The following is a 25,210-nucleotide window of genomic DNA, read 5'->3' as shown; positions in this document are numbered from 1 at the left end:
ATTGCTTAAGCACAGCCTTCTGTTCTGGTTATAGCAAAGGAAAATGAAACATTTGAAATACTGTAAATCTTGTAATTCACCCTGGATAACCAATCAGAACTGAATAAAAGAGCAAAGAATCCAAACAACTTGTTGCCTTGCCTGCAAATGGCAGGCTGAGGGCAAGCAGGATCTGCTCATACTGCTCTGTTCCCTCTGGTCCTTTTTCTCGGGATCAGGGTCCAGCTGGTAGGCTGTAAGGGATCTATCTGCTCTTCGCCGCACTGCTCTGGGCTCGTGACTATGGCCCCATGGAGTGGAGTGGAAGGTCCCACAGTCCACCCCCTGGGACTAGTATCTTCTGGGGCTGGGGCTTTTCTGAGGTCTCAGGGAGATCAGGGTCTGCCTTTTCTTACTCTGGGACTTCGTGTGATGAGCTTATGAGCTGATCCAAGTGAAAGCACTTTTTTACACAAATGAAGGGATTACTGTTTTTATTATTTTAGGATGTGTAATTGGTGGAGGAAGGAGCATAAATCAGAAGTCCTGGGTTTGAATCTTGGGTCATCTCATCCTAGGCCCCTCTGAATGCATTTTTAAAAATGCCTTCCTGTGGGTTTTTCTTTACCATCTTAAATCAGGTGTTCTTTACATTTGTGTGTGTGCCACAGAACCCCTTTGGCATTCTAGTGAAGCTTAATGAATCCCTTTGCAGAATAATGTTTAATGCATAAAATTAAATACATAAATTTAAATGCATAAAATTAGAATGTGTAGGATTGTGAAACCAATTATACCAAAAAATGTAATATTGTCATATACGGTTTTTATTAACACATTACATACCAAGAGCTACTGGTAGGTCTAATAACTACTGCACTTTTGAGGTGGACATGAGTGGAAATGATGCTTTGAGATATTTGCAACAACTGTAACGTGATGGGATTTCATTGATTTCTACTTGTGACAAGTCATAGGAATGGCTAGTTTTACTGTGGACTATTGCTTACATTTGTAATTGAAGAAAATGATAAATTTAGTGAGAGGTTAGTAAAGACTAAAATGAAATGCTTCCCCTCCCATGGCCTGAGATCCCCAGAAACCCATTGTCTGGAAACCTCACCCTTTCCTCTTGTGTTGTGCGCTCTCCAGGATCAAAGCCATGGTGCCAGCTCCTGCCCTCCAGCTGCAGTCACCCAGATGTGGCCCTGCTGTGCAGGCAGGCGACTGGAGCACCACACCTGTATCTCCTGCCGCCTGCTGCACCCCCCTCCCCCCGGGATGGCCCGGGGGACCTCACTCAGCCTCCAAGGCCAGCTCCTCGGCTTGGCCATCCCACCTGCCTCTTCCCAGCCTGCTCTTCCTTCCGTGCCCCAGCTCCGCATGGCTCAGGCCCCAATCCTCGCTTGAGCAAGGGAGCTAGTGAGCACCCACGTCCCCAGGATTACTGCCCAGCCTCCTTGATAAAGTTTGTGAAAGTGTAAACTTGTACATTTTAAAGCACTGGTTTGCTTTTCCCTTTGCCTGGAATGTCTTCTATATTTCTACTCACCTAGTTCCTCCTTTTCTTTCCAACATGCACATCTGGTCACTTTCTGGTTTGAAATCTCGTGGTGACGCCTCTTTGCCTCCATGATGTGTCGTCAGAGGACTCCTGCCTCCCTTATAGTGTTTTTTTCCTGCAGGTCCCCTGCCTCCCTGAGCTCCCCGGAGTCCCTCCAATGGCCCACTCCCCATTGTCCCCTTTGCCTTGTCAGACCCAAAGAGTGCCCCTGCCTGGGAGTCCCTTACCTGCCGTATCACCTTCAGGTCTCAGTTCTGCGCCTGCTTCGCTGGCAGCCTTTCCCAGCCTGCGCCATCACGAGGACTCTACAGAGCAGCTTCGGTCCAGCCAGCTCCCCCTGCAGTGCTTTGACCGGACTCTGCTGGCCTTCACCGGCGCTGTGTACTTGGGGGACAGAATTATTAAAGTATGTGGTTAGGGGCACAGACTTCAGAGCCCAACTGTTTGCATTCTAATCCCAGCTCCACACTGGCTGTTTGGTCTTGGCAAGGTACTGACCCTAATTTAGGTGCCTCATTTTTCTCATCTGTAAAACCGGTATAATAATAGAGTGGTGAGTTTTAAATTAGTTAATACTTGGAAAACACTTTAGAACCAGGGCTAGCTTACAGTAAGTGCTTAAACGTTGGCTATTATCATCAGTTTTAGTTTCAGCAGTGCGGCTTGGGCTCATTTAATAGATACTTTAACTTTTCCTGGAGTTTTTACACCGTAGTGTAATTTGAAACCCAGTACTTAATTGTTCTTCATCTCCATTGAGGTTGATATTGGACATTGATTTTAGCAGAAATAATTTATATGTGACAAAAGAGACACTTTTTGACCCAAAGGTAGGAAAAATCCTGGGAATTCAGCCTTTTAAGAGAATGATGGAGACATCATCGCACCAGTAGTTAGCTAGTTGAGTTGAGGACATTTCCATTTTTCTTTCATTTCAGAGATTATGTTGATCTCACAGGATTTTTTTGCAGTTCTTTGAGTAAAGGAGAGATCAATATTATTTATCAGAAGAGTTATCTTTGAATGCAAGTCATCATACATGTTTGCAAACCAGATCCTCATAAAAGAGGTGGTTTTGAATGTATTACTTTTTTTTAGGAGTATGTTCATATCCCCTAAAACTGTTCCACTCCTGTGGGGAGAAAACTTTTCATAAGCCTTACTATACGTTGTGTGACGTTAATGTGCTCTCATAATTGGTTCTTTTCTTTTTGTTTTTCTTCTAACATCAAAGTAGCCTTTCCTGAGGTCTAACTGTTCTAGCCTTTTCTTAGTTTTGCCACCAGGTGGGGTACTGGCTCCTTTTTAAGGCGTGGGCCACATACCTCAGGGGTAATTTTCTCACTGAGGTGACTATCTTGCCCCTCATTCTAAAGTGACCCCATGAAAAACTGTTGAGCCCTGACCTGGGTGTGGGTGGGGGAGGCAGGTGACTCTCAAATGTGAGGGTGTCTCTGGGTTTTTCCTGCCTGATCTTATTGAGCTAATATACTAATGACATGTTTCATAGGTTTTAAATAAGTTGAATTTTACCAGAAACACATGTTGACAACAGGTGAATCAAGTTTTTCTTGGAATATTTGGTCCAATTTTTTGGCTTAGAAGAAACAGTAAAGTTAGGTAATTTTGACCATGATGTTATATAGCTCTTATTTAAATAAAAGGGAAATCAAGCCATTAGAATTAAAGCTCTTCTTGGAGTTGGAAAACTAGGGGAAATTTATGTACGTTGTAGACACATTATGTTAAAAAGCAGAGCATTTTTTATTCTTTCTTGAGCAATATACTGGAGCATTATTGACTTATAAGATATAAATGCCTTAATGAAATTATCAATTACATTTTCCTAGAATGAAAAATAAATTTAAATTCCATACTTTGAAACCATAGTGAGTCATATTAAGTTCCATTTTAAACTATAAAATACTCCAAAATGACAAAGAATCTTTATCATTTACATATAACCTAAATGTAGGTGGCGAGACTGAATTTTGAATGATTTTCAGATTTACAGACACCAAGTCAGAATCAGAAGTTAGAAGGTTCTTTGGTAAACTTTCCTCTTGAATTTAAATTAGTTTTTAGACTTTAGTGATTAATGAGGTTTTAGACCTTTTTAATGTGATAAAAAAGAAATCTGAAAATACTGATGATGTGTGACTTTGAAACTCAGAAACAGTAACGACATGTATCGCTTTTATGCAATGTGAAATTGCAGTGTTTGTCCCCCTACACACACACACACCCAACTTAAATAACAATATAAAACTCATTTCATGGCCCTAATGGAGGGCGGACTGTATTCCTCTTGTTTAAAGTATATGAGTCACTTTAGTGCAGTGTCTAAAGGGGGACAAGGGTGTGCATTCTCTGTTTAAGTTTGTGTGCTGTAGACTGCTTGGACAGCAAGGACAAAAATGAAGCCTGAAGCCTCAGCTCATTCTGTCTGTGGATTTTATTTCTCACAGCAGCCCAGTGTCTACTTAACATATGGGGTGTGGTTTCAAGTTCATTACTGAAGCTTATAGGCTAAAGTGCTTTGTGGGCTTGGCTTTGACTTAAGTTGCCTTGAGGGAGGCGGCCAAAAACAGGGAACAGACTGTTTTCCCTGTGTATGTGGACTCCCAGAGCTGTCAGTGATTCCTCCCCACTCTGGACTATCTGCTGCTTTGGAGATTAGTTTCATAGTAAAGAGTCTTTCTTTAAAGCAACATGAAGCGACTGTTTTCACAGGGGCACCAGGTCAGTACCTAACACTCTGAACTCTGTGCAGCATATTCGGATTTTCTTTCTGTGCTCACTGGGCGATGAGATGACAGTGTGGCATTTGTGCTCTTGCTGTGTTCTTTTAGAAAAGAGTAGAGGCTGGGGTGTGTATGTGTGGTCATGATTCTCCTTATTACATACTCATTGTTTGACTCTCTTAAATGCAGTAGAATAGAAGAAGAAATGACCTATGAGTGTTGGATTTGCAGTCTAGAGATTTGTACTTGTAAGCATTTTCAGTTCCTTTATCAGAATTACTCTTTGGGTGCTCTCCCATGAAATCTTCTAGGCATAACTATGATTGTATAAACAGTTGATTCTATTTTATTTTGAGTGCCAGGCAACAGTGTGCTGCGCTTCCGCTAGCGGTGTTGTTCCTCCCACATGTGTGGGTGCGTGGTGCGTGGCTTTCCCCGGGGCCTAGTCCTGATCGTTACAATGAACCAGAGTATCATTTTAAGTTTCTCTTGGGAAGTTCTGGCATTTTTCTAGAATGCTTCATAAAATACCTACCTAACAACTGATGTAGGCATAGTGTACAGGTGGATTAAGCTGGACTGAGTTCCTTCCCTAATTGTCACTGTTTTTAGGTGAGTCTTCAGAATCTGAGGTTACTCTAGGAGTAAATATGACTGTAAGGATGGAATGTGCCTTGTAAGATATAATTGCTAATTGTATTGCTAATAGTAATAAAATGAAATGAAGTCAATAAAACTAAGTTTCATGAGAATATCTTCCTTAATTTCATTAACTTCAAGTTCTAGAGGGCAATTTCACCTTTGTGAATTAGTCACAGAAGCAATCCAGCATGAAATTGTTCTATAAGAAGTGTTCAGCTGGATGATGTTTTAAAGTTTTCAACACTTTAGGAAATATCCTTGATTTTCTGTCATTTTACATGTGCTTTCGTTCAAGGTAATGTACTAACATTTTAAAATATGCTACTCTGCTTCTGTTATTACCATTTTAGTCTCCTCTTTTTTTCCCCACTGGGAAATACAGCGTTTCAGACAGGGTCTGTTCTCTCATCTTCAACTCTGTATAAAAAAGTAAAGTTGAGGGAGAAGGGAGACAGACACAGGTACGTAAAACACATCTTTGAGGTGATTTGCTAAGTTTTAAGGATCCCAGTTCCCATTTCTGCTGAGGCTGAAGTTGTAAAGCTGTGACTGCGTGCCTCTTCAGGATGATAGAACTGACTGTACGATATACCCCTGACACACAACTGTGCAGCCATATTATTGCCCTGCCTCTGCAGGTACTTTCTTTAAAAGAAAATCTACTAGGTTTTTAGTTGATTTCCCAAAAAAAGCAAAGATTGCTATGACTTGCTTAATTATGCTATTGTGGCGTGTATGTACTATTATTAATTATTAAATGCTATTAATTAAAAAAATTAAATTATATCTTATTTTCATTGTTGACATTCTTACAGATGTCCCCCATCTCCCCCCCCCCCCCCGTTGCTCCCCTCCACCCAGACCTGCCCTCCCCTCCTTCTGGCCTTCACCACATTGTTGTCTGTGACCACCGGCTATGCATATTTGTTACTGCGGCTAATTTCTTCACTTTCTTTCATTCCCCCCTCCACCCCCACCAACTCCCTTCTGACAACCGTCTTTCTGTACCCTGTATCCATGCCTCTGGTTTTATTTTGTTCATCAGTTTTTTTATTTAAATTTAAAGAAAGACTTTCGTCAGTCTGATTGTAGCTGCCCAATGATTTTAAAAGAACAGTGTTAAGACATTTTATTCATTGAGTATTTGTGCTTATTTTGCATGGATAAAAGTATTAAAAAACTCATTTATGTCTGGTACATCTCAGTTTCTGTGTCCACAAGTGCTTCATGTCCTTTTCTTCTAGAGATGATAAAACAGCACCGATATGAAACCTAAATAAACAGTGAGGCAAAGGGTAGAATAAGAGGGGAAGTTCCCTAAAAGACAAATTTTAGGGTTTTTCCAAAAAATATTCATTAAAATAAGTTTCTCTCAAATATGGGGAGAATAAAAGATTGTAGAGTGTTCAAAATCTGTAATTTTGGGTTAATATATCCAAGCAAATCTTATTCCTCATTCTAGGCCTGGAACATACATTATAGTTCTTGTTCTCACGAAAATCAAATAGAGATGGGCATTTTCTCACTCTAATTTTAAATTAAGCTTTGAGTTGGTGAGTTTTTATCCAACATACTTTCTTGTTGATATTCAGAGTACTCTAGATGTCTCATTGATGTTCAAAGGCTTATGCACCTAGCTCGTGATCCAGAAGCATGTGCACCTTACTTCCTTTTAAAATGAATCTGAGTTTTGAAGTTGGAGACAAATCCTTAGGTAAACTATTTCTACGTGAATTAGCCCAGACTCGACACACTGGGAAAGTTGAATGGCAATAGAACGTAAGCACTCTAAAAAAGAAATGAATTAAGTGGGAGCAATTGTGGTATTAGAGGTGGTTTTTCTGACTGCTGAGCCTTGGTAAATTTTCACCGTTGGTCCTGTCCCACTCACACAGCCCAGATTATTCTCAGTCCCGCCCATGGTCTTGATCTTTACCCTGCATCTTTTGGGAGGTGTCAGCTCTTTTTAAAAAAAATTATCTTTATTTTTGAAAGTATTACAGATGTTCCCGTTTTTATCCCCCTTTGACCCTCTCCATCCCTCCACCCCCAGGAGGGGTCAGCTCTTGACCTGCAGTTCCTGTCTTGTGAGATCATGTAATGGCTACAGTGAACAGTGCCACCTGGACCTTTTTCTTGCCTGGCCCCTGGGTCCTTGCCCTTAACCATACTCACTGAAGGTGCCAGTTTGCATGGGTCTCGTGCTTACGTATCAGAAAGTGGAGACAGAAAGTGGGAGAGGTGTGATGCCATCCACCCCAGAAATTCACTGTTTTAGTAATGATAGTAAATACTAACTTCCCAGTGGGGTTGCAGAGGCTGAAGACAGATTTTACTCCAGGACTGATCTGACCACAGACCTCCCCAGTTCCCTCTTTCACTCTGAAGAACCCAGTTTAAGTTTCACCTTCTGGTGTTTCTGGGGGTGATGGTAACAGCAATCATGGCAGGAGTAGCAGAGGCAGTGGTAAGGGTAATAATAATAACTAGCACTCAAAAAACATTTCCTAAGGGCATCTTTCCTAAGGGCTGTTCTAGGCATCTTATTTAATCCTCACAACAACTCCAAGAGGTCAGTTGTTGTTATTATGGCCATTTTCCCATTGTGGAAACTGTCCCAGAAAAGTTATATAATTTGTCTCAAGTCATAGCAGCGAGTAAGCAGCAGTAACAGGATTGTGCCTTGGAGGGATGCTGTGGTAGGAAAAGAAAAATCAACATGAGAAGTTGATGTTCTTGGGAAATGATAATCTGATATTTATTATTAATGGGAAGCAGCCATGTAAACACTGACATCTGTGCTGCTCTTCATACTCAGAGATGCTTCTGCTGACCCCTGTCAACTGGTGAGGCATGTCTTTTGTGTTCTTTTTCTACTGGGTTGGGGGATGAGCTTGTGCTCTGCTTTCTCAATTGTTCTGCTGGTGACCAATGGCAGGAATAGGTTACCAAAGTCAGTAAATGAGACCAGTGGTGACCAGTCTACATTGGAGAACAAGCCCACAGCATTGAAAACTGTCATAAGCTAATCTTGGAACTTCTGAGACTTCTTAAGGCTACAATAATAAAGCACTGAAGCTAGGAACTTGGACCTCCTGATTGTTTAGCTTGAATTTGGCCTGTGTGAGTACCTCTTCATTCCTCCTGCCCAGTATGATTTCCTGCTGATAATCAAAGCTCTGGTTATTTTGTCAGTCCTGAAGGCTTTCTGAGATTTAGTGGAAAGCCAAGAATATGAGGCATGTATTTCCTTTAAAAACATAAATGCGCATTTGAAAATGTTGGGCAAATAACCTACATTTGGATAAAACTTAAACATGTGACAAATCAGTTTGGAATCTTCAACAACATATTAAAATATAGTCCATAGATTAAGGAGCCAAGTTAAAAAAAGGAACAACAACACAAAATACAACAATTCTGATCTTTGGTTGGGAAAGCACGTCTCTCCCTAAAACCACTAGAAGAAATTACAAAAAGAATCGGGTGATAGAGTGGAATTTTTAAAGTAGTGTGGCCCTGCCAGGCGTGGCTCCGTGGTTGAGCATCGACCTGGGATCCAGGTGATCAGGGTTCGATTCCCGGTCAGGGCACATGCCCGGGTTATGGGCTTGATCAATGACTCTCTCATCATTGATGATTCTGTCTCTCTCTTTCCCTCTCCCTTCCTCTCTCTGAAATCAATAAAGATACATTAAAATAATAATAATAATTTAAAAAATGAATTCACTTTAAAAAAAAGTAGGAGTGTGACAGCTTTCAATACAAAAATACTCATTGAAGCATCAATTAGTATCATGAAAAGTTAGAAGTGAAACATACAGAAGAGGAAAATCATACGTTAGGTGAGAAAGCTGGAAATTTTATTTATTTTTTAAAAATATATCTTTATTGATTTCAGAGAGAGGAAAGGAGAGGGACATAGACAGAAACATCAATGATGAGAGAGTCATTGATCGAGCCCGCAACCCGGGCATGTGCCCTGACTGGGAATCGAACCCCGATCACCTGGATCCTAGGTCGACGCTCAACCGTTGAGCTTTGCCCGGTCAGGCTGGAAATTTTAATTTGAAGCTCAAAGACCAATTAGTCAAACATGACCTGGTCATTGGGTGGGCCTTTTCTTCTCAACAGTGTCCCAAAGGGTGACATTAAGACCAAATGAACTCATTGTTGTCACCTGTTTATTAGATTAAGGGGCCTATATTTGTTTTCTGGAGTTCCTATATTTAAGACTCAAATAAAAATATTCAAATTAAAATACTGTATGAGAGTACACACCTATTAATATGTTATAAGCTATGTTATAAACAAAATTGTTAGGTTAAACCCACTGCTTAGTTAAGACCTTGAGTGAATTACCTGACTTTTCTAAGACTAAACTTCCTTATCTATAAAATGGGGATTATAATATTAGCACTTACCTTGTAGGGTCTTTGTGAGAATTAATGAAATAATGTATATAAAAGGCCTACCACATTGTTTGGTGCTTAATAAGTGCTAAGTGAATGTTAGCTATTGTTTTTAATATCATTTATAATAAACTGTAGAATGTTATTTTATTTCATTTTTTAATGCCTTTTTCTATGCACTACTAAGGAGTTGAGTTGGCTTGCAGGAACATTTGCATACCATTAAACACACACACACATGTACACCCTCACAGAAATAAAACAAAACCAGGGATGATAAAGTTAGTAAAAAATAATATCAGAGGAAAGGATAATAACAATGGTAGTGATAGCTAACATTTACATAGCAGGTCTTCAACAGACATTTCTTTAGTGTCTTTCCTGGTGAGCTGAGGGAATAATGCCAGATCAGAAATGGGCAAACAATCAAATGAGAGCCCCAGGTTGGGAGGGACCTTTGATGGTCTCTAGTCCACCTTCCTGGGATATTGCCATAGATGACCGCTGGTGTGGTGTTGGATCTCACAGTGTGAGGTTGAGTTCAACATCACACAGTATAGTAAGGCTACTGTTTATTAAGCACTTACCATGAGCTAAGCTAGAATTAGAACCCAAACTCACTCTAAAGCTATATAATTATGATGCAAACTTGCCCACTCAAAGCAACTAGTTTCTTTGTTTAATAGTTCTGTTTTCTGGAATGTTCTGATCCATATTAAACTGAAACGTTCACTCTTGTAGATGCCCTTCCCCCTTGATTTTCATAGTATCTTCTACACGGGAGAAGCAAATGCCTAGTCAGGTAGGCCCCCAAATATCTGAAGACAATTATCATGGTTCTCACCCTACTTTGCTCTCTTGCTTAGACATCAAGGTTATTTTTTTACTGTTCTTTAGATTACATACTCCAACACACCGCAGCTGTTTCCTTTCCCAGGAATGTGCTGTCCTTTTGAGCATGCTCAGTGAACTCCTGTGTAGTCTTCAGGAGTCCTTTCCTGTGTGCCTTTCCAACAGTAACTTTCTCCAATCCCCAGACTGAGCACTTCTTCCTCAGGGCTCCCACTACACTTCTGTTCGCACTCTGAGAATTAACTGTTCAAAGCCTGTTTCCTCCCCTGAACTGTGAGTCCCTGATGGAGAGCTATCTACCTTTGTGCCCCTAGACCCCATCCTAGCGCATGACCCAAGGTCAGTACATTGGAAGTGAGAATTTTGATCTTACTTCATATGGATTCCTAACTGTACCTGGTTTTACAGAGGTATCAATGATAAGAAATGTCTTTGCACAAAAGATGTGTGACATCCTTGATTAACTGAGGACCAAAAGTAGCATCTGGGGAATAAACCTGTGATGAAGGCCTTTTCGTCCATTATTGTGCCATTCATTTTGACTTGGTAAAACTATCCACTAATTGCCCCATGTAAGCAAGATGCTTGTTTGTTGGACAAGCCTGATACCCAGCACCTTTGCTCAGAGAGATTTAGATAAACTGATTCTAGTATTGACAATGTGGTTGAATCACAAAGTTCACAGTAAGCTTAGTACCAGTATTCAAATAAATGCTGATAAGAAGATATAGTCCAAAGTTATACTTCAGTTTTAATCTGAGATCCTGGCAGTTTTTCATAGAGTATGGGTAGAGGTTTTTCTGTAATGCATAGACAAAGGGGTACATTTTTTAGTGGTATGTCATTGTGATTTTGTTTTATTTTTTGTGGATAGAGGGTTAATTTAAGGAAAAGTATGTAACCGTGGCCAAAAGGGAGCCGGCCTACATGTAAAGGAAAGAATGTAGCTATTACCAAGAGCTTGCCATAATTCACACAGCTGGTCTATGTCTTTTTTTAATGGTGAAAGAACAGACTTTCTTTAATTAATAGTATACCTATTGCAATTGTAAATAAAAAACCTAATTTTATAGAAACTAAACATTTGATTACAGTTTTGACAAAATTTTCACAGAATTTGATTGACAAGAGAAGAGATAGTAGTACATAATTTTATTAATAAAACAAAACTACTCATCTAATATGGGATTTGCTTAATATCCTGTTGCTTTAAATTAAAAGTTTTAATTGGAGATAACTATACTTCTTTTTTATTGAATTTACTGGGGTGACATTGGTCAATGAAATTACATAGGTATATAATTCTATAACACATCACCTGTGTATTGTATTCTGTGTTCACACCCCGCGTCGTCTCCCTCCATCCCCATGTATCCCCCCACACCCTTCTCCTTCCACCTCCCCACCCCCCTTCCCTCTGTTAATCACCATATTGTTGTCTGTGTCTATGAGTTTGTTTGTTTGTTTCTTAATTGCTTCACCTTTTTCACCTTAAATGGACTCATTAGGCCCAACTGGAACATTCTACGTGGATTAGGTCAGGCGGGCTGGTGGTGGTATCTGTCTTCAGGGCTTGCAAAGTGCCTCCTCTGAGGGCTAAACTTCATGCTTCTCCATCCCGTGGTGCCTAGAGACACTGCCTCTTGCCACTTGAGTTTGCATTTGCCAGTCCTCAACATCCAAACTGAGTCTTGCCTTCCCTGGGTTGTTACAATACCAGACAAGCCCCATGAATTCGTCTTCTCCTTTCCTTTTTTGCCAGTTTAGTGCCGACTTTCCCTCCTATCAGCCTGCGCGAATGGAGGCCTTGGGGGCACTTCCACTCTGAGTGGCTCCCAGAGGCCTAGCCTGGGTCTGGAGGAGGAAGATCAGATGTGGAGTCTAGAGCGCAGAACTGGTGCCATCCAGGCGCGGATGGTGGGCTTCCTGTTTTAGGAAGCTCTCCATTTCCCAGGGTGCTTTCATTCCTAGAGAGCTCAACATGTTAGAAAGTTGTCCTTTATGCTGAACTGACATGGGCCCCTCTAGAATCCATCCTTGTGTTCCAGCTCTATCGCCTGGTACCGCAGAGGAAACTTCTACTGACACCTACAGGTCCTGAGGTATTTGAAGGGCCTCTCATTTTTGTTCAGCCTAAAAACTCCAGATTTTTTCAACCATTTCTCATAATGCATGTTTTTCAGGCTCTTCTCCAACCCGGTCCTTATTCTCTGACTATCTATGTTTGCCTTGTTCTGTGTTTCTCACACTAAACACAGTCCTCCCAGTGGAAACCTACCAGCAGCTGGGATTACCGGCTGCTTTCCTGCATCCTGCTCTTCTGATAATGAATCCCAAGAGTGCATCAGATCTTTCAAAAATAATAATAACACGTGTCACTTTTTGAACAGTTACTGTTCTCAAGGTGGTATGCCAAAGTGCCTTACATATATTATGTCATTTAATCTTCATAATAATACTGAGGTGGGCATTGCTATTGTATTTCTTGATTCTAGGACTCTGTTAATGGCAAGACATGCCATGAATTAAATTTCAGTTTTTCAGGGAAAATAGAGAAGGAAAATACCATCACATTAAATGTAGACAGAAAGTACAAGAGTCATGTCAGTTTCAGAAAAAGTTAGTGTCTGTGTGTTGGGGGAGGGGGCAGAAAGTACATCTTAGAATCATGGAAATATGGTGTCTTCATTCTACAGATGAGGAAACCAAGCTTATGGGGTTTGAGTAACTTGCCACAGCCTGTAGAAAGGAGAACCAGGACTCACACCCACTCTGCCTATTGCAGTGTGAGCTCCCACTATTCATGCTATTCCCTACCAAGGGGCCCTAAAATGAGGTTGGCTCACCCCAAGTTCCCCAGGCTTTTTCACAAAACAGCTGTCAACGCAGGCAACCCCAGCCTGTACTTGTGTACTTGTGTGTGTGTGTTTAAATCTCAATGCAGATGTCTACCTTTAGTCTTGGCAATGAATGACGTCCTGCATGTCCCTTTCCCCATCTTTTTAGAGTGTTATTACCGGATCAAAGAGTATACATGTTTTTGTGGCTCTACAAACATATAACTAAATTATGCCTGAAAGTGGTATATTAACAGTGCCACCAGCAGGGAGGTTGGTTTAGCACACTCATTACAAGTTTTTAATGAAATCTACTACTGGTCTCATTCAGACTGGGAATTTGGGCCTGTTGTGGGAATCTCATGCATTTGATTCTCTCCTGGGATGCCTCGGGTCCCCTAACGCCCCCATCTTGGGCTGATCCAGGCCTGTGGGTTACCCCGTCTTTGCTCCTTCGTAGTTAATATCCACCTCCTGTTTCTGTGACCTCTAGACCCAGCTCTGAGTCAGAGTCCTCAGGGCCGCATCGCCTTAAACTTTGCTCTGCTTCCTGCTTGCCCTCTGACTTTAAGCAGGCTCCAGCCTTTCTTTCCCCCTTTACTGCAAAACCCTGCGTTGTCTGATGCAGCTTATTGAAAGTCTCTGAATCCATAGGCTGATTCATGACAGTATCAGAATAAGTGGGTAGAGAATTAAAAGCAGTTCTTTTGCCCTGGCTGGTTTGGCTCAGTGGTTAGAGCTTTGGCCCTTGGACCTAAAGGGTTCCGGGTTCGATTCCGACCAGGGACAAGTGCCTCGGTTGCAGGCTCAATCTAAGGCTCAGTCCCACCCAGTGCGAGTGGGAGGCAACCAATCGATGTGTCTCTCTCACATCGATGTTTCTCTCTTTCTCTCCCCCTTCCACTCTGGAAAGCAATGGAAAAAATATCCTTGAATGAAGATTTTAAAAAAAATTAAAAAAGCAGTTCTTTCTTTTAGATCCATTGCGGTTGAAGGCACACCTTCTAGGAGATATCTGGATGATTAATTAGTAATAAACCCATTCTAATTATTCAAATTTTCCCTACATGAAGACAGGGAGGAAGTAAAAAGCATTAAGAATGTATAATTGAAGGCTTTAAGGAGGGGAACCTGCCTAGTAAATCTCAAATGACAAAAGGCTAGAACTGAGGAAGAGAATTTCCACCCATGTGCAATGCATTCTCTTAGCTCCAGGAGGTACAGAATTGCAACCAAGAAATAAATATATTGTATTTTTTTTGTTTTAAAAATGGGAATAAACGAATATACAAATATACAAATATACATCTTCCCTTCTACTAAGATGACTTTCAGTTATGTGTGTGGCTTTTAAATGTGGAGTTACTGGGTTTCATAACTCTGTTTAACGGGTAAGAAATACTGAACAAAAGTTAACTCCATCAGACACTTCTTTAGATTCTGACTCACACAGCCCAACTTAACTCATATCTCTTGTGAGAGGGTGGTTACTGTCCTGCACTTGGGGCTAAAAATACAGGCCACTTTCTGTCTCAAAATGTAGGTGTGCCGCTTAAAAAGAAAACCACAAGGCAAATTAAAATAGCTCAAGTTTAAACTCAAATTTAAGTTTACTTTAGTATTGTATTGTGATTTTAAAATGTCTTAATGTTCAAAAGGATAAAGTTACTTTGATAAGAAGTGACTCCTGGATTGTGAACAAAGGTGATAGATATTATAGGTCTTGAGCTTTATTAATTCTTAGCACAGTTCTACTCTTAGCCTGATGAGTGATTCAGTATTTGCCAAAGACTTAATGTATTTTTATGTGCTTCTTGATACATACTTCCAAAGACACAGTTTTAGAAGTTTTAGAAGGGAGAGGAACTATAGGTATACCCCATATAGTTTCAGTTATTGCCTCCATGATCAGTTCCCTGGGGATCTTCATAGGTCCTTTATAATTTCCATGTGCCATTATTCAGGTGAAGTAAGGTCCTGATATAGCCATAGTAAGCTGGTTTTGTTCTCACGGAGTCTAAAAATTCTGTCATATTTTCCTTCTCAGACCTACTTTCTTCCTGCCATTAAAGCAAATATATAACCTTGGAGCTAGTCTAAACCAGTGCCCTTCAAATGTTGTCCATATACATCACCTGGGTATGTTGATAAAATGTAGATTCTTGTTCTGGGATGTGGCCAAGGTTCTGCATTTCCAACAAGCTTCTCAATGATGTCTGTGCTCCAGGTCTGTGGACCAACCACGCTTTGAGTAACAAGGATCTCAAGTTTTTACTGTCAATGCTCCCAGGGAGATAGGTGGTGGGAAAAGGTGAGCGATAAAGCCAACTTTAATTGGAGAAGCCTCACATGTTCCTTGATGACTATGATTACTTTAGGGGGCGGTGCCCAGTTGAGTTCAGCAGTGTGCACGGATTAAGAACCATGGCCCTGCAGTCCTCTCTCTGCCACCCAGCAGTTGACTCACATGGGCATATTACTAATCTCTCTAAACCTTAGTTTCTGAATTTGTGACATGCAGGTAATATAAAAACCTACTTTAAGGTTATTGTGATGATGAAATGCTATAATGCATATAAAGTGTTTAGTAAGTGCTTGCTAAATGTTAGCTGCAAAGCATTGATTGAATACCAGCTGCATGGCTGGCATGTTAAGGTGGATAGGTAAAGATTAAAGGCAACTCTAATTTCAGCAGGGATTGAAAAATTGGTTTACTTGGGAGGCAGGTGGTCCCTGGAGCCGAAATTAGATCTAAAACTTTAAACACCAAAGGCAGGGCCTTTCCTGCCCAATTCTTCCTATGTGCTCTTTGGCTGTTTCTTATGATGTATAGTCATATTATGCAAATGTGGTTTCAGACAACTTTTAGTGAAACCCATGTGCTGAGTCACAGTGGATTTAATGTATTCTAACCTCTAAAACCAAAAGTGAGTTATGTTTGGTTTCTTGGGTTTGTGTGAGTTTTCTCTGAGAATAGAAATTAAAGGATAGGTTTTTGTTTTGTTTCTTATTAGCTGAGATGTTTTGCTTGATCAGCCAGAACTCAGAGGTATCAAAGGGTAGGCATAATCAATTTCTATTCCAGTGGATCCAATTCTGAGCATACACCTGCCTTCCACTGTGTCATCTACCTCTTTAAAGTGATTTTGAAAGGACTCTGTCTTTACAGGAACTTATTGTTTTTCTAATACAGACAAAAAAATGTTTGTCTTGACTCTTTTCCAACAAGCACCAGCACAAACACGTGTGTGCCTACAAGGAGCTGGGCGTTTCTACTTTTCTTTGGAACCCTGTCTTGAAAAAGAATTTGCTGACCCAGAATTCAGCTTTTCTTTATCTAATTTCTCTGGTTATTGAGACTTGTGTACTTTTTTTTTTTGAGCTTACAATAGTTCTCTTTGTGATATATACTTTTGTAATTTTTAAAAAAGATATTAGTTTGGTGAAAACTCCCCAGTGTGATGTTGTGTTTGTGAAAACATAATACTCTCACTGAGCAGAGCCTTCAGATAGTGGAAACGGTAGAATTAAAGCAATAGTCAGTGTAGGCACTGACAGATTGCTTTCTTTAAATGTTTTGACAGTGTGTTTTTTCTTGGTTTTGTTTTTGTGTTTTTTCGGTCTATTTTTGTAACAAAAAATGTAAATGTGATTTTTGCTGCTAGTTATTATTCTATGGGAACAAGGAAAATGACCTGTTCTTCCTTTAAATATTGATACATGTTGATTGATTTTTTTTTTTTTTACAACTTGCTCATTATTTCTGTATCTTTGGCAGATTTTTTTTAAAAAGCTTTGTTGGGATACAACTTACAAACTATAAAATTCATCCATTTAAAGTGTACAATGCAAAGGTTTTAGTATAGTCACAGAACTGCCTCTGCAGATTTTTGCCAGTACATTTTTCTTTTCTCTCTCTACTGTGTTTGCCGAGATCCCTCCCTGGTACTATTCCTTTAATGGCTTTTGTTACAACCTACAGTTTTGGTAAATATAGGTGCCATAACAATGACCTCTTAGAAGCTACTAACAAGGCACTTCCTGATTACATTCTGGCTTTTCATTAACTTTATATTAGTGCTGTTCTAATGAGGAATCAATAACTTGTCAACAATGCCATGTGTTATTAAGCCTGGTATGTTCCTCATTACTCCTCTGTCCTTCCTTCTCCCTAACCCTCACTCTCCACAAACACCCAGTTTAGCTTGTTTACCTGAAATAGTGCATTGTTTCTCAAATGCGACAGAACTGAACTCTGATGGTCCCATTAAAGCCTTAGTTCACACAGCTGAAACTCCTCTGGGGATCATCGCTCACTATAGTGACTTTATAAAGAGAGCAGAACCAGTTTTCTATTTAGCCCTGTATCTGTTTTATTTGTGAACGAACACCATTGTTTATCTGGGTAATAAGAAAATAACCAGTTGAAAGGGATGTTACTTAGTCTACAAAATCTTATTTTGGGCAGCCCAAACTTACCGTTATTGAATGCTTTGTAGATCCAGCCTCCAGCATCAAGAGCAGGGATGGGAGGTGGTTAGTGGAGACTTTGAGTTAAGTCAAAATGCCTCCAAATCACCTGCCCTGTATCCTATGCCCGGCTATCCTCCACTTTCTTTTGTTTCCTCCAACCTGCCATAGTTACGGAGATAAAGTATAGTGCTTACATTAAAGAGATATTTAGAATTTGGCAGGACTTATTACTTGACTGGATAGAGAGAATTAGGGAAAGACAATTGCTAGGGATGAGTTCCAGGATTTGGCTTATGCAGCTGGGTAGATGATATTTTCAATTCATTCAGGAAGGAAACATAGGAAGAGAAAATGTTTTGGACTTTGGAAGATGATGGATTCTATTTTGAGCATATTAATAAGTGCACCCAATGGGAAAGTTCACAGGCACTTGGCTATATAGAGCTGAAGCTTAGGGAAAAGAACAGGGCTGGAAACAGTTCCTGGAAGCCCAGTAGACACTAGTGACTGGGAATGCAGAGACAGCTTCTGCCTTCAGGGAGTTCCTAGCCTTTTAAGGGACACAGAAGCCAAGTAGAAGGGAGTACACTTAATGGAGCATCACCTGGGAGCCATAGAAACACCAAGGAAAGGAAACATCAGCACATATTGTAACCATCAGAATGAGTGAGATCATCCTGAGTGGTGAGGCAGAGTGGGAAAGAATGAACCCTGAAGAACACTGCCATGTGAATGTTGAGTAGAACAGCTTCAAAGAAGATTCCATCTCAGTGGCCAGAGAAGACAGAGTAGGAAAACTAGAGGCATGTGGAAACAGGAAAGTCAAGAGAAGAGACTCTTAAGAAGAATGGAGACAAGGGCTGTGCAACAGAAAGGTTTAAGTGAGGTAAGAACGGGGAGGGATTGCACAATATTCAGTGGTTATGCACTTGGGAAAGCTAGTAGGGTGTAGAGGTGGAAGCCAGCTGCAGTGGGTTGAGGAATGAGGGAGGAGTGATGAGCTATAAGGAGGAAGCGGACAACTTTATTAAGAAGTTGGCCTTGAAAAGGGGATGAGAGAGATAGCTGGACAGGCTCAGCTGAGGTTGGAGTCCATAAACACTAGTCCACGCAGTTGAATGCTTTTTCTGCATTTATGTTTCGAAACCTGGGGGTAAGAGCCAAGAAGACAGATAGTTGGATTAGCCCAGGATTGAGTTTTTCCAGATGACTGCAATGTAAGGACAATGGGACAAGCCAATGGAGGTTTTCAGCAAGAGAGGAGTTAGGGTGATGGATCATGTGCTGCTGGCTGGGTGAACAGAGGCGTGAGGCTTGGAGGGGCTGAGGGAGTATTAGTAACAGCTTGTCGGAGATTCAGTAGTTGCTGCCTATCAAAGGTGTTCTTGGATAAAAGCTCCTTTCACTGCTATTCCACCAGATGGATGGTGATTTCCTGGCTTTAATAATGAGGGAGACACAGGGAAGATCTGTTGCCATTTCATCATGAGCCTTATTTTTGAGATGTTTTGCAGGTTTGGTGGGAATGTATAATTTATGGTCATCCACCGCACCGAAGGAAGGTGGAAGTGGTATCTCTGTTGTTTTACCTGTATTATTTCCTTTTCTAGATTTACTTACTTTGTTAAAATTAAATGGAAATCATTTACTTTCCTTCTAATAAGTAGTTTGGTTACGCACAAGGCAAGCAGACGAGTTTCCAGATACCAGGTTTTGCTGCAGAGAGTTTAGGGAGTATTTTGTACATCTGAATAGGAAGAGAGGACTTTGTAGGGAATGGAGGAAGCAGGGAATGTGAAGTTCAAGGTCAGAATCCAAGTCTTACACCAACTTCTTACACAGTGTGACCCTGGTCAGACCTCTTAATCACTTTGAATCATTGCTTCTTCAGCTGAAAAGAGAATTAAAAATAATGCTGTTTGCCCCATAGGATTAGGAAAACCAAATGTACATGTGAAAAATGTCTTGTAATCTAGAAAGCATTATGCACAGGTTCCCTGTTTTGCCCATACTGTGAGTTGTTCTAGGACTTACTCATATGTATCCATTTCTCATTTGGTCCACAAACAGTTACTGAGAGCTCAGTAGTCACTAGGAACTAAGGACCTAGAGATGACCTCTCCCTTGGGGAACTGACAGTCTTCTAGGGAGACAGAGGCCAACTGGCAAGGAATGCTCTCAATGAACTTAACTAGATGCTGTACAAGCACTGAGGAGAGGCATCTAAACAGCCTGGGAGGTCAGGGGAGGATTCCTGGAGGAGGTGGCCTTGAGACAAATCTGAATAAATGATAGGAGTTAATTAGACAAAGAAGGAAACCAGAGGAAGGCAAAGCGGAGAGGGAGCAGCCCATTGGAAGGCTGAGAGGTCAGAGAGCATGGAGCGTGTTTGGTTCAGTTCAGCTCAGCAAAGAAACATAATATCTTCTAAAGCTTGACTATGAAGTCACAGCAAGAGAGAATTGAGAGGTAGAGGGGAATATACATGTAATTGAGATGCTTGAGAATGTTTTCATGGTAATACGAAAAAAACAGGAGAGCAGGAGAGGTTGATAAGGAAGTTGATTAATGGAGTGTTGAGAGGAGGGTTGGAAACAAACACAGATGGAAGATGGGAGAGGTGGAAGACGGAGCCCTCTTCTCGTGTTTTGTTGGGGAAGGAGGCAAATACACAGGGTAAGGAGAGGAGTAATGAGAGAATTCCTTCCCTAAAGCCCCTCTTTTCACAGTGCAGTAAAATGAATGGGGCCGTTTGTATCCCCAGAGCCCAGCACGGTACTCAGCACATTGTGGTTGCTCAGTAAATACCTGTTGAATGATTTACCATCATCCTGAGTCATTTGAGAAACCCCACAATGCAGCCTGACTGGAAAGCAAGCTGACTTGCCAGTCTGGCTGGTACCTACTGCCTCTCTCCAGTTCACTGAAGTTTGACAGGCTGTCTTTCAGTTTGCCATTTCTCATTAGCATTGATGCGATCCAGATGTCGCAGAGTCAGGTGTCACTGGAATAGCTCTGTTCCTTAGTCACATTCATGGGAGTGGCGATTTCTTGTGCAAGAACCAAACAAGTTCTTTCCCAGCGAGGCTGGCAGCCTGTCCACACCTGCTGAGCAGAGTCTGGCAGCAGCTGAGACAAAAGTAGTTTATCCTGCCTGTCTGGTTGTCCTTCTTACACATTTTGAATGTGGCCCAAAGCTGCATTATATGGGGGAAAAATCTGCTCCTGAAACAGACATGTGTGAGCATGCAGAGTACAAAAGAGTTCTAGAATCGCCTCTGCTTTCTCTGGGTCATCCTGGGACTCTGTCTTGTCAGTGCATTGAAGGGGGTTGGACCACATGAATATGGAGGTTATCATGTGTCGTAGATGTTATTGACCAGATGTTGCATCCTGGTTTCGTCAGTCTAAAGATTATATCCTCAGTTCTTACTTGGTGTCTGCCAGCAAATACATGTGCCATACAGGCTTATTTAATTGGATTGCATTAGCTTCTATTTCTTCTCAGACACACACACACACACACACACACACACACACACACACGTGGTAAAAGAATGCCCATTGATGGTGTGATTCACTTTCTTCATTTAATTAATTTTTTCTCAACAAATGCTAAAGACATGAAATAGATCAGACTTGATTTCTTTCAGAGATGACAAGGAGCGTAAAGGCCCTGAAGTACAGAGGTTAGAAGAATGTGGAGGCTGCATTCAGGCTCAGAGGAGAAAGAGGGCTGTGATCACATAGTGATGCTAGTCATGGGGACAGGATTGGAGAGTCTGGACACAAGTTCAAAACATGGCCATTCTCAGTTACCAAGGAGCTCCCAAGTCAGTAAGAGTGAAGGAGTTGCAAAGAGATAATTTCAGTATAGCAAAAAATGTTGGATTTGTATGATGGAATTACCAAAGGAATGACAAATGCATTGAGTTTCCTACTTTTCACTCTTAGTTTGTCATTTAGTAAACATGTCTGTTACCAATGTTTTATTTTTTTCACTTCATTCGGCTAGAGTATCAGTGTTTGATACTCTATTAATGATACTAATAGTAACCATAATATTTATAATATCAACTATGCATTGAGTTCTTTGTGTCAGGTCCTGGGTTAAGTACTTTACATGCAATATTTTACCATCCTATTAGGTAAGATTAGCCTTGTTTTACAGATGAGAGAACTGAGGCTCAGCGAGGCCCAGAGTAAAGTAAAACAAGAGGTTACTAGTTACAAGACTAATAAGAGGCAGAGCCAGGAGTAAGAACCCACCTTACCCAGGTGGGTACTCAGGGTCTGTATCTTGGTTGCAGATAAGCCAAAGGAGTAAGGATGGATTGAGTGGGGGTTGAAGATGGGGATCTCGTAACAGGGTAAGCCCAGTAGATTCAAAGTTGTCACCTAATCTCTAATTGATTAGTATTTTTTTTAAAATCCAGCAAAGAGTTTGAGTGTTTACTGTGTATATCCATGGGAATGACCCAAAAGTTTACAATATCACAGAGGACATGAGGCATGCCCCCAAACCTCTGAAATACAAATGCCACCAAAGTCTTAGAAGCCAAGCGCTGAGAAGTTTAGTCAAGAAAGATGTTACCTCTGCTTTTGGGGGATGAGTGGAGGCAAGCCAGGAAAGTTTTAGCAAGAGGAAGCATGGAAAGTCTCATCATGCAGAGAAGTAGAGGAGGGGCTGTTTAAAGTAATAGAAGATGCATGAGTGGGGAGAAGACCAGGGCCAAATATACAGCTTAGGGCATAATTATAAATCAAACACTCGTGTAACCTCGGCTCAGGTCAAGAAACAGACTTATGTCAGCCATTCCAGATGCCATTCCCACATGTCCTGTTGCAGTGCCAGGCCTCTGATGCCCACAATCATCACTGCCCTTGTGTTTCTTTATAGTTTTGTCACTTGAGTGTATATCCCTAGACACTAGAGCTTAATGTTGCCTGTTTTATCATTTTCTTATTTGATATGGACTTTAAGCCACTTTTAATCTACAGGTTCCTTTGTATCCATTTCTTTTCCTTATAATTTTTCTGTTGAAGAATGCAGGTCGTTTTACCTGTAGAGTTGCCCGTTGTGTGGATTTTGCCGATTGCATCCTCATGTTGCAGTTCAGCGTGTCCCTCTGTCCTATGTATTTCCTGCAGATTGGAAGTTGGATACAAGGCACGATCAGAGTCAGGCTCGATCCCTAGGACCAGTTTGACTAGACAGTAGCCAATGAGTGGAATTTGAGTAGGAGGTTGAGCTATAAAGGCATTTTGAAGCCCAATCGGAAAGTGTCTTGAATGTTGTAATAGTGAGCTTGGGCTAGGTCTAGCCGTGTGTGTGTGTGTGTGTGTGTGCGCACGCGTGTGCGCGCCCGTGTGTCAGAAGGGCAGCTTGAAGGGGCCAACTTTGTAGTTTTTTGAGTCAAGGAATAGCATCTTCACATATCTCTGCCACATATCTGTGTAGAAGTGACTCTACTGGTCATGATGTTAAAAGAGTGAGCAAATGAAGGTGAAATATTGGAATAATATACAGATGGTTTGTTGTCATTTTCTATAGTATTATGATATATTATAAAGTTGGTAAGAATTTCCTATAAAATCTTTGTAAGTGAAACTATGAAATAAGGAATGGTTAAGTTCATAGTATAATTACTTTTAGTAGCATAAATATTATAAGGATAGGTCTAGAGAGAAACATGAGTCTTAAATCAAGAAGTATAAAAGGAACCAATCTAAGTAAAAGGAAGATATTAAAGAAAGTTGTCTGTTGAAAGAGGGGCATTTTTGCCTATTTTGCTTAAAGAAATTAAAAATATACCCACTGTTTTTTCAAATGGCTTATTGAAGACTGCTACCATCAGTAGAATTTAAATTGGGCAATGGTCTCGCAAGTATTTCTTAGTCTTGAGGAACTTTTTGGCTGCATTATTAACTTTGTTTTGCTTTTTAAAAGTAAGAAGGCCAATTTATAGCAATCACAGCTAGCATGAACATAGCATTTACTTTGGGCCAGGTGTTATTTTTAGCATTTTATGTGTTAATTAAATTAACCCTCACAACATTATCACTCTCCCCATTTTGTAGATTGGGAAATTGAGTCACAGAGAGGTTAAGTCTAGGTTTACACAGCTAGTAAGTGGTAGAATGGAGGTAAAAACTCAGGTAGCCAGATGACTTCACTACACTACCTCTCAGCTTAGATCCAGGTCATAGCTGGAGCCAGTGGCTCAAGTGTTTTCCCAATAGGAAGGCTATGTATCTGTTTTCAGTCTGAAATATCTGTTCTCCTTCATTTCACTAGGACTCGGGTCTGAGCCCTGGCCCCACTGGCCACCGTAACCAAATGGCCTGGCACAAGATCCTTCTCCTCTTCTCTTTGTGCCTCAGTTTACTCACCTCTGCTGTGGAAGTGACAGTAATACCTCCTTTATAGAGTATTCTGAAGGTCAAATGAGATAAAGTAGAGGACAGTTGGTAAAGATGTAAAATGCTATGTGTTAGTTATAATTTTAGTAATATTTATTATTACCTGTACTTCTGTATTTTGAGTAATTTGTGAATTGAGCTTCATTATACTTTAAATGCTTGGATTCTTAGAATACGGAAAGGGACTTCCTAACTTGAAGAGGTTGATTACCCAGTGCTAAGGAGGGGACATTTTAAAATAAATATATTAAGGCCCTCTTGTTTTAAAAGTTTAATTGAAGCAATTTTAATAGCTCTTCCAGGAAGGCAAAAGTAAATATGATATCAGTTTTGATGTCTGGTTTTCTTACCTGGGCATCACTACCATTAGTGATGGAAACCGCAACTTTATAGACAAGAACCATAGAGCATTAAGGCCCTACAAATTAAGGAGTTAATTTGTCTCAAGAGAGGCCACATCTACTTTCTGTTTCATTATGAACCCATTTAACTTTATCTTTTTACTGGATGTTGAACTAACCTCAGGCATGGCTAACATTGGTGTATGCCAACTGTTGACAGTAAGGGAAATAAACTTGAATTAGTAGATTAATTTGGGAAAAGCAACATATATTTATTCACTTTGATATTTGTTGAGTTTCAGGATGTTGTTTCACTGTCTTACAACCTTTGTTTGTTTCTAATGAGAGTTTAATGGTCATTAGGATGGTTCTCCTGAATGTAGTAAGTCATTTTTGTCTGGCTGATTTTAAGATTTTTCTTTATACTTCAGCAGCTTGACTTTAATGAGCCTAATGTAATTTTCTCTGTATTTATTCCTGCTTGGGATTTACCAAACTTCTTCAATCTGTAAATTCATTCACCGAATTCAATGAACTCTTTTGTCCATTATTTCTTCACAGGGTTTTTTCTGCCTCATTTTCTCTCTAGCCTGTCCTCCTGGGACTCAAATTACATGAATGTTAGATCTTTTGATATTGTTACATAGGTCACTGAGGGCCCAGTTCATTTTTTAGAAATCTTTCTTCCCCTTTGTTCTTCAGATTGGATCATTTCTACTGATCTGTCTTCAAGTTTACTGGCTCTTTCTGTCATTGACATTTTGATGTTAAGCCCATCTAATGAATCTTTTTTTCTGCTGAGATTTTCTATTTGTTTATTTATCAAAAGGATTTTCCTTTATACCCTTAAACATGTTATAATAGTTGCTTTAAAATTCTTGTCAGATAATTTCAACATCTCAGGATGGGTCTTCATCAATAGCCATTTACCTTCAGAACGCAT

The 25,210-nt window shown here is 40.4% G+C and overlaps 1 protein-coding gene across 2 annotated transcripts in view; it reads left to right on the top strand.

Annotated features, from left to right (window-relative positions):
* The window catches only part of PLD1 (phospholipase D1), a 149,674-nt gene that overhangs the window by 24,914 nt on the left and 99,550 nt on the right, over positions 1–25,210 (top strand). Inside the window, exon 1 of one of the 2 annotated variants that reach the window (XM_081138572.1) lies at positions 4,134–4,285. The exons of the other annotated variant lie outside the window; for it this stretch is intronic. The gene's annotated coding sequence lies outside the window, so the exon portion shown is untranslated. Of the gene's footprint in view, positions 1–4,133; positions 4,286–25,210 lie in introns of those variants that run through there. 2 annotated transcript variants of the gene reach the window in all.

Source organism: Miniopterus schreibersii (assembly GCF_964146895.1).
Source record: "Miniopterus schreibersii genome assembly, chromosome: 5".
NCBI lineage: Eukaryota > Metazoa > Chordata > Mammalia > Chiroptera > Miniopteridae > Miniopterus > Miniopterus schreibersii.
This window is presented reverse-complemented; position numbering and strand designations above follow the sequence as displayed.